At 40.3% G+C, this 17,768-nt stretch overlaps 1 protein-coding gene and 1 pseudogene across 2 annotated transcripts in view; one reads left to right on the top strand and one right to left on the bottom strand.

The window, feature by feature from the left end:
* The window catches only part of NT5DC1 (5'-nucleotidase domain containing 1), a 137,760-nt gene that overhangs the window by 33,105 nt on the left and 86,887 nt on the right, over window positions 1-17,768 (bottom strand). The window lies entirely within an intron of this gene.
* LOC123793016 (U5 spliceosomal RNA) lies at window positions 11,730-11,838 on the top strand (annotated as a pseudogene).

Raw genomic sequence — 17,768 nt, 5'->3', positions numbered from 1 at the left:
TAAAAAACTGGTTAATACAGAGTCATGAAAATAATAGCAAAGTGCTGGAATAGTCTGATATGCACATAAAATGGCCTGCACGTATCACACGTGACTGAGGATTTAAGGACCTTTTGTCATTAAAAAAAAAGTACAATTTGAATATTAAAAATTTACTTTTTAATTTTAACAGACAATTGTGCTACATCACTCTTTCTATCATCACGGAATAAGCAAGCATTTTTCTCGTTAACTGTGTCACTAGCTTTTGTGTGATTCTGTGGCTGGAGTTTTCAAAGCTCTTGGCCAAGGGGATTAGAGATGCCAGGATGCCAACACCTCCACCATCAGACTCCAATTAAGGTTGTTTCCAATGCAGAACATAATATAAGAGAGACTGAGATGTTTACAACCTTTACAAGTTATAGAACAGTCTGCTAGTGGATAGCTAAAATGTTTAGCTCTAAATTGTTTAAATGCACTTGCTGTAAGAGATGATAGAATGAATTTTCTGAAATATACACATATATACTTTATTTTGGGCCAAGAGATACTAAAATATTTTTTGAAGGATGAGAGAGGTAACCAATTGGTTAAGTATGTTCTAAATTACTTTTATTTACAGAGGGCAAAAGATGAAACAAATTTAATATTAGGATAGATTTCCTGTTTATGGTCCCTATATGGTTTGTTTCTATCTAATATATTCGTAAATAAAGAAATCTAGAATATTTAGATTGAGTAAAGTGAAAAATCTACATGTTAGATATAAAAGGACAACACATAAGAATTGGAAAATGAAGTATATAATATACTGAAAAACATAATTTATAAAATTTATATTTTAACAGTATTTTACTTCTGTGTATCTGTGCCCTACTCAAATGATTCTGATTTAATTGGCCTGGGCTGGGTGATGACATTGGTATTCTTTAAAAACTCCCCAAGTAATTTTAAGGATTATTGCTCTAAGATCTAAATACTAGAACTCTTGCTATTATTATCTGTATATCCTGCCTGCCTCATTGTAGCTCATAGGCTCTCAGAGGACAAGGGCTTCTTAATTTTACATTACTTTATCACCTAACACAGAGTCTTGTACATAATGGGCAATCAATACATATTAATTGCTGTTGATGTGTGATGTCACACGCAGGCATGAACACTGAATCAGACTTTCTCTGATAAAGAGAAAGCTTGTGCTGGGGACGAGAATGAAGAGAAGGGAAGGGATACGAGGGCTGAACACTGAAATGCAAGAATACAGACAATGCTAAGGAAGGTTGGCTTGGTGCATTTGACCTGATAGGGGAATAGAGGAGCTCATCAGTTACAATGCCTGAGTCTGTGATTCCCAGACCTGGGAGCACAATGACGCCTGTGGAGCACGTGCACCGACCATCAATTCCTGCGCCCCGCCCCAGAGATCCCCGATAGGCCACGAAGACTCACACCTGGCCAATCGGACACTGGCAAACCTTTGAACTAGGGGGTGGAGATGGACCATTTTAATCTTAGTCTACACCTGCATCTACACCTCCAAGGTGATGTCACAGCCCGCGAACTTTAGTCACAATGAACACCCATTTCCACAGCGTCTCTCCTTCTCTGACACATTATCTCTCTGCTTTATGTATATACTCTTGCAAAAAGTGATTTTAAAGAATCTTTCAGTTCTTTCAGGACTTCTGTAGGGTAGTGATTCTCAAACTTTAGGGTATGTTAGAATCACCCAGAAGGCTAGTTGAAACACTCCCGGAGTTTCTGATTCAGTATGTCTGGGTGGAGTTTGAAAATGTGCATTTCTAACAATTTCCTACACCAGCTGATAGTCTAAGGACCACACTTTAAGTATGGCTTCCGTAGAAAACCCTTACAAAACCACATACTTCTTTTTTTTTTAAAGATTTTATTTATTTATGTGACAGAGAGACAGCCAGCGAGAGAGGGAACACAGCAGGGGAGTGGGAGAGGAAGAAGCCCGATGTGGGATTCGATCCCGGAATGCCAGGATCACGCCCTGAGCCGAAGGCAGACGCTTAACGACTGCGCTACCCAGGCGCCCCAAAACCACATACTTTTTAAAAATCCTTTTCCTCATAAAAGAACTCGATCCTCACCATTTTGGCTAAAAGCGCAAATTCAGAGTAAGCATGTTTAATGTTACCTGATGAAAATTCTCAAACCTGTACCTTATGTTAAAATAAATCTAAACTAACAAGGTTTTAAGTTTTTAAAAATTATTTTTATTTCTTATAATGGAAAGATATATTCAAGGGTGAATATCTGATGGGATTTTTTTCACAGTATTATTTCACATTCTTTTCCATTTATTAATCATGAGTGTAGTAATTTTGCAGGCAAAGCAGAAAAGCCGATGCGTTGGAGTTAGACTGACCTAAGTCTGAATTCCAGGTTTGCCACTAATGGCTGTAGAAGTCTTTCCTACTTCACACATGTCCGGAGTTGGGAGTGGATCATGCCAATCCTTTGAATGTGGGCAAGCCTTTCATTGCTTTGACCAAGAGAATGTGGAACAAGTGACACTGTGTTAGTTCCAGGTGTGGCCCTGAACTGGTCAGGAAACGCTAACTTTCTGTCTCTTGGAAGCTGGTGTCATGTAAAAGGTGCAACCAATCTGAGACCACCACGCTGGAAGGAGCGTCAGATGAACTCCCAGAACTGTGAGTGCGTCCCCTTACACATCCAGCCTAGTCAAGTCTTCAGATGACTGTGTTCCTGAGACCACCTGGGAGACGCCAGGTGCAAAGCACCCAACTCAGTCCAGAATATCATTAACAATAACAAACTGTGGCTTCACGCTGCTATGTTTTGTGGTGGTTTCTCATGAACCAACAGAGAACCAAAACAAGATGCTTAGGAAAAGTGTCACAATTCCAATTATTCCGTCTTTGCGATTCAAGATATAATGAGAAAAAATTCACAAATGCTTCTAGAAATATCTGAAATAAAAGTAAACAGCTCTAAATTGTTTTCGTTTACCTCCAAAGAATAACTCAAAGGTTTCTACTGTATATATATTTACAAAACATAAATATCTGTATAGCTTATGTTAATATAAATCTTTTGAATGGTTTAAATAAAACTAAAATAATGTCGTATTTAAGACAAATCCTACATAGCACTTCTGACTTCTCACATACTTTAAATGTGAGCTACTTAGAAACTGAGACAGTAAAAACCAGTTGCTGAAATACCTACAGGTTACAACAGATAAAAAATTAAGTCTTTTGAGATGTTTCCCCCCATTAACCTCAAATCAAAAACATTTGAGGTTTCTTCAAAAGACAAATTGGTCTTCAAAGAAACATTCATTGTAGAGATTATATTTTATCACAAGGGTGCACTGTTTCCTTAATTACTTTAATTGGAACATCCTCTGTCTTCACAAGTATCTTTTCTTACTCATAAAGCCAAAAGTATGCAGAACTATGACTGACTGGGAGGAACTCCACTTCCGCGCACACATAAGGATTATAGTCACCAAGGGTTACTTGTCCAGTATCTGGTCTCACAGGGTCTGATACAAATGGGAAAGCCCTGCTAGGTATGGAGTCCCAGGACCCCCAGAATTTAGGGAAGCAGTTCTTTTCATGAGGCGTTACTCCGTTTTCCACCACACGTTCCACCCAAATCTGGCCTGCGTCAGTGTATCCTCTGTATGTTTTTGTAAAATGCCACATGGACAGTTACTCCATCGTCGATTAAAAAAAAAAAGGGAAAAAATACTAAAGTTTAAATTAGTGAGCCATTTTAGTTCAGATAATTATTCTGGCAGAAATTGTACTTTTGTAATATAAAACATGAAATTACGGACTTGATAAAATAGGGAAGTGTTAACATCTCTTTAATAGAGCAAACACAACTACACAGGATCCACGTGTAATGCTCAGCATTACTGCTTGAGGGGTCTTGAGGAATAATAATGCCCTAGATCAGAATTCCTTTTTTTTTTTTAAGATTTATTTATTCATTTGAGGGGGGGAAGAATGTGCGTGAATGGGGGGAGGGGAGAGGGAGACAAGCAGACTCACTGCTGAGCAGGGAGTCTGATACGGGGCTCAATCCCAGGGCCCCGAGATTACGACCTGAGCCAAAATCAAGAATCAGACACTCAACCGACTGAGCCCCCTAGTTGCCCCCCCAGATCAGAATTCTTAATGCAAAGTACCTACGTGGGCTTCAGTGGGTGAATGAAATCCTCACACTGTTTGCAACACTGTGCTGCTCACTGTTTCTGTGCGTGTCTGAGGGAGCCGAGCAGCTCCGGGTGCTCTGGTTTACATCAGATTCCTGGGGCTGGGGACACAGGGCGCCCGAGGAGTTAAGAACCATAGATTTAGATTTCCCAGACGAGAGCAATCCAATATAAGAAAAAAAAAAAGCATTCAATATGGCCCGTTTGTCATTGTTAAGAGAAATCTTACACATAGGTCTTAGAAAAAAGGAGATTCTCTGTAATAGTTGATAGAGAATTTCTACACAAATAAATATAATTCCTGGACCACCCTGTACTTTGCTACATGTGTGAAGTCCAATAAACATACATTTATTTAGGGTGGCTAAAGTATTGTTCTTGTTAGTTTGTGGGTTGAAAATTACCAAATGTACAACTTAAAAACATATATAAAACATAATACTCTTAACATTGAAACTACACTGATGTTGAAAACAACATTATTTAAAGAGATTAAATTACTGATTTTATTAAATGATACATTCTTGGTATAGAAAATTCATTGTACTGGGTTTTCTACTGCTGTATAAAAATCCACCTCACACAACGGTTTACTTAAAACAGCAGTATATTATCCTATCTCGTGGTTTTGAGGGTTGACGGGCTTCAGCGTTCAGCTGGGTGGCTCTCACTTGGGGTGTGTCACTCAAATGTCACTGGGTCTGGAATCATCTAAGGATTCCTTCACTGGCTCACCTGGGCTGGGATGGCAGGAAGGATGAGTGCTGGCGAAGCACCTTTCTACTCAGCCAGCCTGGGCTTTACCACAGCGTGCCAGTCTCGGGATGAGCTCGACTTGCCTCAAAATACTGACGTAAAACCTCCAGGGACTCTTATGACATAGCTTTAGAAGTCTCATGGGGTCATTTCTGCTGTATTTTACTGATTAGACGGGGCCAGCTCGTTTTTGAGGAAAAGAAAACAGATGGGTGTGAAGTCTGGGAGGCATAATTCATTAGAGGCTCTTTTTTCAGACCAGCTACCAAACATACAAATATTTTGGTGTGATTCCTGCCAGGATATGCTCTATTCATATGCAACTTTATGGTAATTTTAAGCATACCACATATAGTTTTTTTTACCTGTGTTTTTTTGTTCACCATCATATTTGAGCAATTTCCAATGGCATTATCATTTATTTTAAAATTGTAATGGTCTTAATATCAAATTTTATAAATGGACTTATATACAGTTATCTGTTTGATAATAATAATTGACATACTTTGAGTGCTTATTTTTGCCAAACACAATTCTAAGACATTTACAACTATGAATGGATTTAATACTTATAATAACAATCCTGTGAAGTGGGCCCTCTATTATTCCCATTCTGCAGTTGAGGAAACTGAGATGCAGAGAGGCTAAGGAACCTGCCCAAAGCTACAAAGCCAGAATGTGGCAGAGCCAGGATCTGAATGTAGCCAGTCTCCTTTCAGAACTTGTGTGGTACTCCCTCTCCAGAGGGTACGACGTCTGGGCACTCTATCACTTCAAGGACACCAAAAATCCCCCCCCCCTTTTTTTTCTTGTTTGGCGTATGGTACATGACTACATAGTTACCACAGTTCAAGGCCTTTGGGATCGATGGGGATTCAAATAAGTGAGAGTCTGAGATTTGGACAAATCAAGTTAAGATTTCCACAGGGGAAAAAAGTATCTATTGACATGCACTCTAATTATAGTTACAGTATCTAGAACTGGAAGGGGCCTCAGAAATCTCCTACTTCAACCCTGTCCTGTTACAGATGAATTAATAGATTCTAATTCATAGATTTTAAAGATGAGTAGAGACTATAGATTTTGCTCGAAACTAGTCAGTGACAAATCTGGGAATAGAATACGGTGCTCAGAAATCCTAGTTCACTAAACCTTATGTAACCCCCCTCACTTACATAATGTATGTTAACCTCATTGCTTACATGTTTGTTTTAGATCTAAATTATCTGGTGATCAGTGTCTATGAAAGTAAAATAACACATTCAGAAAATGCAGAGGGGCACCTGGGTGGCTCAGTCGATTAAGCATCTGACTGTTGGTTTTGGCTCAGGTTGTGGTCTCAGAGTTGTGAGATCGAGCCCAGCATCAGGCTCTGTGCTGGGCATGGAGCCTGCTTACGATTCTCTCTCTTCCTCTGCCCCACCCCCTGCTCTAAAATTAAAAAAAAAAAAAAAAGCAGAGGTCAAGGTCCTTAAACGTCGTCCTATTTTGCTATGTAATTACTGAATAATGGGCTCTTCCTCAGAATTCCTATCGGAGTACTTTGTAGTTACTAAGCTGAAGTTATCCATGTAACGATCCTTGAATAGAGATCTTACACTGAGATAGGAAACAAAACAAAACAACCGTATTACATTAAGGGACAGACAGTATTGCCCTTCCTGGAATGCACTGTCCTCCCTTTGCTGATTAGGCGTGTCTGCAGCTCGTCACCAGACCATGTTCTCCACGCAGCCCTCCCCAGGCCCAATGCCTCTGAACACCGCTGACGACATGCACTGCACTACACACTAGTAAACACCTGTAGTAAGTGTGTCTGTATACTTTTCTTCCTCCCAAGACTGTGTGATCTTTCAGAAAATGAACTGTCTTTACAATTTTTACATTCCTGATGTCTGGCAAACAGTAGAGGATTAATAATGGTCGAACTGTGTGTGAGGGGAGAGCTACTGGACAAAATTTACCAGGTGATCATAAAGACCAGAGTTGGCCAACCACAGCTTGCCAGCTGAGAAAAGTTTTTTACAGCTTAACACGGTTATCTAAGTATCTACATAAAGCCTGGTCCTCTGCGAAAACATTTGCTGATTCCTGATATAAATATGGTATTTCATAATCATAGGACAGGAACAATAAACGACAGTTATAACTTAGTATTAGAAAGTACTGAGAATAATTACTAAGTTCATTAATCTGAGACACTTTTTTTTTTACAAGATTTTATTTATTTATTTGTGAGAGACAGAATGAGCACGAGCAGGGGTAGGAGCAGAGGGGGAAGCAGGCTCCCCGCTGAGCAGGGAGCCCCGATCCCAGGCTCCCGGGATCATGACCTGAGCCGGAGGCAGATGCTTCACCGACTGAGCTGCCCCAGGCGTCCCTTGAGAGACTGTTTTAAGGTTATGTAGTCTTTCAAGCAAAATGAATATTCAAAAATCATTAGTGGTAAAACTGCTTCTTGAAAGATAATATAAACACCTTTGCGTATTTTTTCATTATGGCAGATCCCCAGGCATTTTGTACTTGCCCCTCAATTATTCTCTGGCCTGGGTCCTCTAACAGTCCGTTCTACTGGGCCAGAAGAGGGTTCTCCTTGCTGAAACAAATCTAAATACGCCTTTGTCATTGTCTTTATGATTCTGGTAGACTTTTTCAGTCTCTGAATAGAATGTTTTCAGGCCCATTTGGTCTGCTTGTAAATAGAGAAAGGGCACGGGTCACAGCAAGACACCGCAAGCCCACGGCTGAAAGCTAACGGCTGGTAATATTTTCCTGGTTAATGTCAGAGGAAGTAGAAAGATCCAAGAAATGCACATGATGACATGATGACATCATGAGAAGGACCTAAAGAGCTTGTAGCCTGGGGAGAATAAAGGCACTGTTGCCGAAACAGAGCCTTACAAATTAGCTGCAGAGGAAACAAGAATGTTTTCCTTGGTACAGCAAAGTAAAGATGCCTCCAGGTCAAAACTGGAACCAGTTTCAGGGGCCAGCTTCAAAGAGATACACTGTAAGTTTCGTCTCAGATAGTTTTTAAATGTATTTGCCAGGTACATAGCCATCTAAAAGGTTTTGTTTTCGCCAGAGGAAGCAGGCCCACTGATGATTCTGATTTGAAACCTTTCACCTCCTCCAGAAGAAAGCTGGAAAAAATGAGAACTAAAACAGGATAGCTTGGGGCAAAGTAGGCTCAGAGAGGTGCCAATGCTTATTGCTTTTTAAAAAGTTACCATTGAGGTGCCTGGGTGGCTCAGTCTTTCAAGCAGCTGACTCTAGATTTTGCCTTGGGTCATGAGCTCAAGGTTGTGAGATCAAGCCCCTTGTCGGGCTCTGCGCTGGGCATGGAGCCTGCTTGGGATTCTCTCTCTCCCTTTCCTTCTGGCTGCCCTGGCCACCTGGCTCACACTTTCTCTCAACAACAAAAAAAAAGAGTTACCATAGACTTCTCTAGGTCTGAGGCACGCAGAGCTCAGGAACAATCAGGTACGAAGGAGTCAGAAGGTAGATATTATAGGGTACATTTCATACAAATGTCTTAAAAAAAACCTGCCTCCCACTGAGGACTCAAGTGCTCAAATAGAACTTTCACTGTGTTTCTTCTAACCTGGTCCTTCTCCTGAAGTATACAGTTGAAAAGAAAGCCCAGACAGCATTTTAGTATATACACACTACCCTAAATCCAGCTCCCAGAAGAACATAAACAATCAGTTCGTGATGGGGAGGCAGCCCCATGGCTACAATAATCCATCAGGAGACAGAGAGGAGAGGAAGCCTGGGGACACGGCTGGCAGGGCTTCGAACCTAACACAGGGGGCAGCCTCGGGCAGAGTGGGCAGGCTCTCAGGGAGAAAACAGCGGGAACCTGGGCAGGAAGGCTTCGCAGGTGAGGAACGCTGGGTATGGCTGGCTTCCAGAGGGTATTTGACTCTAGGCAGCAATCTTTACCTTCTCTATTTTCTCCTCTAGCCGGATTCCTTTTATTTCTTTCACTGTATCTCCTTCCAGTTTTGCTAAACACAGCCAGTTTATATCTTGGCTATTTTTCTGAACTAACAAACCTACCGTCCTATTAAGACGATAATCATATGTATTCCTTAAACACTTATGATAGGAGACTTTTAAAACCAAAAATCAAAAAACAATCCTGCTGGGTTAACATGAAAAATCTTAAAAATAATGTTAAGGATTCATTCTTTACATATATCTAATCATATATTAGTAAAGGTTTTACAAAAAAGATATTTTTCTGCTTTCTCTCTTTATTTCTACGACTATGGATGCTATTGATGTTAATATGAAATGTAGGTAGAGAATTATTTTTCTCACTCATTCCCAAAACACACAGTTCACCTACTGAGTGCCTATTTGGGGCCAGGCACCCTGCTGGCATCCAGGACACCGAGATGGCTGGTTCCCTCCTGCAAGAAGGCCTCAGTGCGGCGGGGACAACTGGAACTGAAATGCAGCCCAAAGTGCGCGGGGCAAGGCAGAGGACCAGCCGGCCAGCGCTGCTGGCGAGGAAAAGAGCCACTTCTCAGGCAGGCAAGGTGAGCTCTCGAGAGAAGGCTGAGATTTAGTTTGGCCTGGGTCCGTGAGGGGCAGTCAGCATGTGGGGAAGGGGAGCAGGAGCACCTCAGCAGAGAGCAGACGCAGACGACACAGCATGGACTTCAGGGCAGTCTGGGAAGCCTGCAGGGGGGCACGGGTCGTCTTCCTGCCTCAACAACAGGACGGATTTGCCCCCGTGCTTCCGCCCAGAACGTCTGCTGTCCGGCCCCTCCCACTCTTCACCTCAAATTCGACTCCTTCTCTGCTTTTCTCAATTCCACTTTGCATTTGGGAGTCTGCTCAATTCCTGCTTTTTCTCATTTTTTCTCTCCCTTGAATATGCCCACCACTGTGTTCTTGCTCACATACTCTATACAGCTCGCTAGTTGCATAATAGATTTTTACCTTCCCCTTACGCTCCATAAAGCGATTTTCTTTGTGCCATTATAGTGATTAGCATTACAGTAACCAGATTCTAGGAACACAGATGACATTCAGTAAAGGCAATGCAATTAAAACTTCCCTCAAGGAAGTTAGATATACTCATCTGAAATCTTAGTATACAGTATTATATGGTTTAATAAAATGAGCCATTTCTTCTGTAGTCAAAGGTAAACTTTATTTCCGCTCAATGTAAACTATTTTCGCTAATCTAAGCTAAATCTATGATAAGGCCTACTTATCATAAATTTTAGCTAAACGGAATCTCAAGGCTAAAAGGTCTTAGAAGTAGTAGAAATGCTGGTGTATACTTAGTGTATATCTTCAACCTTTCAGAGAACAAGGTACAACAAATCTGCTTGAAGCAGAAAATAGGTCTAGCTATTAAGGCAGATACTATAAGTTCCCAGAAGACCTGAATAAAAGAACATTGTAATAAACTATTTACTGATGAAAAATTATATTCTGCCTTTCTTTTGACCTAGAAAAAATTTGTTAAGAAAGCATATGACATAAGTGATCAGACTATTTCTTTTTGGAAGGAAAGGCGTCTGTCAACATAAATCCAGAGAACCCGAAAGCCTGCAATTACTCAATAACCAAGAAGGAAACATTCAAAATTCAAATTAAATGAAGCAAATATTTTACTCATGGTGTTTGGCAAATGTCAGCAATAAAAACCAAATGAACTACGTGCACTCAATGAACAGAAATGTGAATGGAAGGAAATCTCACTAGACCTCTTAGATGACCAGAAGCAGCTCAATTTCTCTGAAAACTACAATAAACATTCTTCCTTCCAGATAAAAACTCCATTTAAAATCTCAAAAGGAGTTTAATTTAATGTCTCATGCCAGCAAATAAAATCCTTTTAGAACAGAGTAGGAGGGAAGAGAAAAAAGAATTCATGATTTGCAGGTAACTTCATTAAGTTAATAGCTATTGCTGTTGACTTAAGGAGAATGGCAATTTCATTCCTGCTGAAAAATCTTCGAAGGACAGAGCAGTTTTGTATGGAGCAAATACACACAGATACACACACACACACACACACACACTTTACAGCATGTGGTCCTGGGTAGCCCAGATCCAAATTAGTCCTGATTCAAGTTTCAGTCGTACACCTGGTTGTTTGTTGGCTATGAGACGATAATAACAGAAGCCATCCCATAACGTTCTCATGTGGCTTAAACATGACAATGTCCATGAAGCCCTCAGGGCAGTGCTCGGCACTAGTAGGCCCTCTCTGCTAACCAGCCCGGCTTAAGCACAGCCAGCCAGCTGTGCGATGCTATGAGCTACACGGCATCACAGAACTGCCCGGTTTCCTGATCCTTCCATTCCACATCTCTTACTGTCTGCTTCTATTAACCTTCTTTATCCCTTTCTTAAGGTATTTTAAAGCCTTTTGTAAAGATGTGAATGTAGTTAGTGCAAATAAATGCTTCTCTTTTCAAATAAACACTTTTTAATGTATTCTTCAAATATAAAATCAGAATGAAGAGGAAAACACAAATAGCTGGTTGATTCCTAAATATGTAGAATCACTGTGGGTTTTTTTTTTTTTTTCCAATTTATCCATATATTCGAGGAATTCCCTTTGGGAAACTAAATCCAGCAAGCTTGGCCACTCTGTATGGCTGTGTGTAGGCTGTGGGGCTCTGGAGGGAGGAGCTCTTTACCCAGCGTATTTCAACCTGCCAGACAACAAGGAAATCATCTTTCCGTAGTAAAATGTCATTTTAAAATTATCTTGTAATTATTTCATATAAGAAAATAGTATCCTATACTCTGGTTTCTCTTCAGATCGTATAAATCTTTCGCCTTTTACTAAAGATTTCCGTGGAGAAAATAGTATCCTTTTCCAAAGTTGAGACACTAGAAAAGTCTGATGTCTTCACTGAATACTATTCCCAAATTCTGTCCCTTCCCTTTGTTTGCCCTTAAGCGGTAACACTGTTGTCATTTTGGTGTATGTCTTTCCATGCAAGTTTTCATAGACACGCGAACACACATATGTATATCACATGCTGGTGTATACTTTTCCAGTAAGTTTTTATGAACTTACATACATGCATATGTATTTTATAAAACAGATTTTCTACAACTTGCTTTTTCACTCGGCAGCAGGATTTGGAGGTCAGCCCTGTACTTAGAGATGCATTCTACTGATAACTCCTAAGCATGTACCACAGGCCTGCCATGCATCGGTCCAGTGGCTGGAGACACGGGAATGAACAAAAGCCAAGCCCCTGCCCTTCCAGAGCTTATATCCTAGAGATGTTTCATTCTTTTTAACTATGGCACAGTAATCCATGTATGAATATACCCCAGACGGCTATGCCAGTCCTTTTTTTTTTTTAAGAATTTTTAAAATTCATATACTTATTTGAGAGAGAGAGAATGAGAGAGAAAGCAATTTGGGAGAGGGAGAAGCAAACTCCCCACGGAGCAGGGAACCCAATGCGGGGCTTGATCTCAGGACCCTGGGATCATGACCTGAGCCCAGGGGCAGACGCTTAACTGACTGAGCCACCCAGGCACCCTGCCGGTCCTCTATTGAAGAGTTTTTTTCATGATTAAAAATTATAGGGTCAACATCATTGGGGATGGTTTCTTGTGCTCTAGGGCTCGTTCCTACAAATGAGACTGCTGAGTCAGGATGTACACTTCTAATTTTTTTTTAAACTTTTATTTATTTAAGTAGTCTCTACACCCAACATGGGGCTCAAACTCACAACCCTGAGATCAAGAGTTGTATGCTCTTCTGACTGAGCCAGCCAGCCGCCTCTGTACACTCCTAATTTCCATAGCTACATCGAGCTTCCTTCCAGAGTGGTTATGACACTTTAGCAGTACATAGCTGCACACCCGTACACTACTCTCACTGTAGCAAGTCATCGGACATCATTTTTGCCAATCCACCAAATGCAAATGGGCATCCATTTATTATACTGTGCATTTTGCTGACTCAAAGTAGAGCATCTTTTTGTATCTTTTTTAGTCATCATCTTTCATTCCTTTTGCATTTCTGTAACATTCAAGGTTGGGAGTGAAGCACTCACCAAAAAAGTTTGCTGAATTCAACTGGGTGAACTGAGAGCTATTTGTGTCAAACTACTTAAAATGAAAATTCACCAGACACACCCTAAGAGCACTTGGCAAATTCTAGTATTACTACCTCCTCAAGTATTTCTTACTCCACCAAAAGTCTCCAGGCTCACAGCAGTGCACCGTTGTGTCTTACCCAACGGCTTGTCTGCAGGACCAAACTGCAATCATATTGCCCAAAGTGAACTTCCACGTGTTTTCTGGATGGGTCTATGGCAAGCTGGGAGTGGGAGCATTTGATGTTCACTCTGTGTGTGTGTGTGTGTCTGTGTGTGTGTGGGTGTGCACGTGCGCGTGCAGGGGTGTGTGTGGCCTAAAACTGTTAAGCCAGCAGTTCCTGACTAGCTTTTTCCAAAAGCAAAATTATGATTATTATTATAGATGTTAAGTGGTTCCCCCCACTCCACAAAAAAATCCTGACAATCTCAAGCATTGGTGAGGATACTGAAAATATAAAGTATCGGGAACTCTCCTATACTATACAAGTACTCTGAAAAACTGTTTGGCAGTGTCTACCCAAACTAAACATACACACACTTATTACCATACAATGCAGTGATTCTCCTTTTACGTATAGATCTGAGAAGAAGAGGAAAACAGGTACATAAGCATTATTTGTAATAGTCCCCAATTTAAATTTACCCAAATGTCTATCAATGATTACATAAATTGTCTAGATGATTACATGAACTGTGGTACAGCCATAATGGTATCTTGCCCAGTAATGAAAATCAATAAATTACTGTTACATTCAACAATATGGATGAATTATAGACACATAATGTTGAAGAAGCCAGACATAAGAGCACACAGAGCCTAATTCTACTTAAATAAAGTTAGAAATCAGACAAAATTGGTCTTTGCTGTTAGATGTCCCCGCAGGCAAGGGATATTGGCTGGAAGGGAGCATGAGCAGGGCTTATGGGGACTGAAAATATTCTATTAGCTGAAAATACGTTCATGTTTAACAGTATTTGACAACAGTAATTATAAAAAACTGACACAATATTTTCATGACCATAACGATGAATTCAAGAAACCAGAAACAAATGTGATATTAGAAATTAGAAGGTCAGATCAAAAGAGAATCTATGTAACGCAACATCAAAAGACTGTTCAGGATTAAAAAGCAAGCATTTGGTAACTTTCTTCAAATTTACAGCACATAACATTTTAGATCAATTTCACTATTTCCTGTCTCCCAGCATAAAAAGTGTTTTTCTAATATCATAATCTGTGGAAGATAGTTGTCTCTTAAGCCTAATTAAAAAGCATTTCTTTGAAGAAGTCAAAAGCCATGTTAGAAGGAAAAAAAAAAAAGCCTCTGATGCGATAGCACCCCTACTTCTTTTCTGAATTTTTATATTACTCCTAGTATTATCTGTTATATTTTGTCTTTTCCTCATTCCTTGAAATTTTCCAGTCAAGGACCTGCTGGATAATTAAGAAATGTCACTCTAGGGGCGCCTGGGTGGCACAGCGGTTAAGCGTCTGCCTTCGGCTCAGGGCGTGATCCCGGCGTTATGGGATCGAGCCCCACATCAGGCTCCTCCACTATGAGCCTGCTTCTTCCTCTCCCACTCCCCCTGCTTGTGTTCCCTCTCTCGCTGGCTGTCTCTATCTCTGTCAAATAAATAAATAAAATCTTAAAAAAAAAAAAAGAAATGTCACTCTAATTTCTTCCATAGAGCTTCTAAATTTAGTTGTTCAATTTAACAAGAGTAATGAAAACGGCTGCTGTTTTAATATTATAATGTCGCTCTGCAATGCATTATGAATTTCTAAACCACAGTTCCCCTTCTCCCCGACTATAATCTCAGAATTCCATTGAATCTGATGGAAACATCATGTCGACTGGATTTTTGTTGGGCTCTGTAAATATCACGCAATCCCGATTTAAAGTGCCACTGAACTTTGCAGGCATCAAATAACAGATTTGTATCTGTGAAAGAAAACAGCCCTTTGTTTTTAGAGTTAAATAAACCTCTTGCCAATAATAATTTTCTAAAGGTTCAATCTCTTAGAGGTGTAATCAAAGACATACGGATCACTGTCTTCTCATTTCTACCAAAAAGACTATGGTGAACTAAATTCAGGGAATTTTTTTTTTCCACACGGGGTATGGAGCCTAATGTGGAGCTTGAACTCACAACCCTGAGATCAAGACCTGAGCTGAGATCAACAGTCGGATGCTTAACCAACAGAGCCACCCAGGTGCCCCTAACCTGAATTTTACTTTATAGTGTTGATCAGAGATCTCACAGCTTTAAATTTAAGTGGGTCATAATTCAGAAGAAACTTTGTGCTGCCTATTTATGTATTCCAAATATCCTAAGCGTAAGAAAAAAAGGTCCTCAAAAATAATTCTTCTCTAAAAGAATGGCAAAGAACGGCCAAGTGTCCCCAAGCAATGCTGAGAGGTAATGTGTAAGAGGAACCTGGTCATAATGGAGGATCCCTGCACTGTCTAGACCCACGCTGTCTAACATGGTGGTCATTAGCCACGTGTAGCTATTTAAAGTTAAATTAACTAAAATTAAATAAAATTTTGCAGTTCCTGCAATGCCCCGGCCACATTTCAAGTGCTCAACAGCCACACGTGGCTAGTGGCCACCACACTGGGCAGCGCAGACATAGAACATTCCATCACCGAGGAAGTTCTCTTGGTTAGCGCTCCTCTAAGTTAACTTCAGTCCACCATTCCTAAAATTATCAGTCGTGGCTGCATACAGCGACGGTGTGCCCTTGGATCAAAATAGCAAACAAACATGATTTGGTCCAGAGAGAGCATTTTTAAAAGTAAAAATAGTAATTATATCATGAAACCATGCCAAGGCTGCAGTGTGGGCTAGAAGGGGAAACACTGCCCAGAATCAGGTGGCTCAGGCTTTACACCTGTGTTTCGGCTGTGTGTCCTTGTCCTCACTGGTCAGATTGTGGCCATGTATTACCTTCCCTACTTCTTGGGTGGGATGGATGACAAATAAGCCTAAACGAGAAGTCTCTGGAGAGACATTAAGCACATATGATTTATGTTATTATTGTCATGTAAAACACCTACTTTGGAGATCACCAGTAGACTTGACTAAGGGAAATGCTCAGCTTGAGCTGAAAAGCACTACTGAGTTGATACCATAGTCACTGGTCGTATCAGGGAAACCTGAGTGGTTAATTTATTATCACTAAGAGATTATTACCACTTGAGAGATTATAGAACACTGTCCTTTATATAATACAGTAATTCTGAATTCAGTTTCTATATGTACCATGTTCAAATATATACTTACATATAGTGCTATATGCACAGAATGAATAAAACAATACTGTTCACTAAATTAAAGATGGTGGGAACAACTTCCAATTACATGGTTAAGTATCATGGCTAAAGCCAGAAAGGCAAGAATGTCACAGAGGAAACAGTTCTAGTTACTTACATTAAAACTGTTAATCCTCTAGTGTATTGTTCCTCTGAGGTCTTACCGTTCTGAAGGATCTCCCCCTCTTCCATTCCTGTTCTGTACCTATCCAGTGGCATTATTTGTTGGGTAGATCTGTTTCCTTCCACAGCGGTAAAGGGGTGGTGCTGCCAGAGCACCTCCTCACTGTTTTTTCATTCTCACCCAAGATAACAGAAACCAAACAGGGAACTTTCCAAACATTGGTTAAAAAAAGCACATGTAAACTATAAAGGCAGCTGTTCTTCTTACCAGGGGGAGGAGGAAAAGGGAGCCAACAGCAGACTTCCTCATAAGAGAAAGTAAGCCTGGTCTGGCATGGGATCCACGCCAACAAGGTGAAGAACTGTATGGAATACTCTTCAGCCTCCATGTTAGAAACCTAACTATTCCAAGCTAGTAGGAGGGGGGATGAAGTATGACTGAGAAAGGATGCTAAACATCACCATGAGAATGAAGTTGGAGACAGACTCCATGAATAACCTTTAAAACTAAGCTAGACATATACTAGAGCTTGATGATAGATCTTCTGGATAAAATGGCCATGACTTATAAGAGGATCTTAATTTAGCTGTGGCTTCTTAAATAAACTTTAAACTTCCAAATAATTTTGGATTATGGAAAAATTGCAAAGATAGTACAGAGCATTCCCGTGTATCTTACAACTGTTTCTGGGATATTAACATATTACAATATTATGATATATTTGTCACAATTAATGAACCAATATTGATACATTACTAACTAAAGTCCACACTTTATTCATATTTCCTTAGTTTTAACCTAATGTCCTTTTTCTGTTCCAGGATCCCATCTAGGATATCATATTACATTTAGTGGTCATGTCTACTTAGGCTCCTTTTGGCTGTTACAGTTTCTTAGACTTCCCTTGCTTTTGATGACCTTGACAGTTTTGAAGAATACTCGTTAGCTATTTTATGAGAACGTCCCTGAACTGAGACGTATCTGATGTTTTTCTCATGGTGAGACAGGGGTTATGGGTTTTCAGATGGAAGATGGCAGAGGTCAGATGCCATTCTGAGCATACCGTATCAAGGGTCCATCCTATCGATATGAGTTCAACTTGGTCATCTGGCTGAGGCCATGCTAGTCAGGTTTTTCCACTGTGAAGTTACGCTTTTGCCCCCTTTCCATACTGCACTCTTTGGAAGGAAGTCACTACGTGCAGTCTACAAATAAAGGAGTAAGGAGTTGTATTTCACCACCTTGAGGGCAAAGTGTCTGCATAAATTAGCTGG

The sequence above is a fragment of the Ursus americanus genome, chromosome 11 (assembly GCF_024610735.1).
Source record: "Ursus americanus isolate L20-20 chromosome 11, mUrsAme1.1.p, whole genome shotgun sequence".
NCBI classification, from domain to species: domain Eukaryota; kingdom Metazoa; phylum Chordata; class Mammalia; order Carnivora; family Ursidae; genus Ursus; species Ursus americanus.
This window is presented reverse-complemented; position numbering and strand designations above follow the sequence as displayed.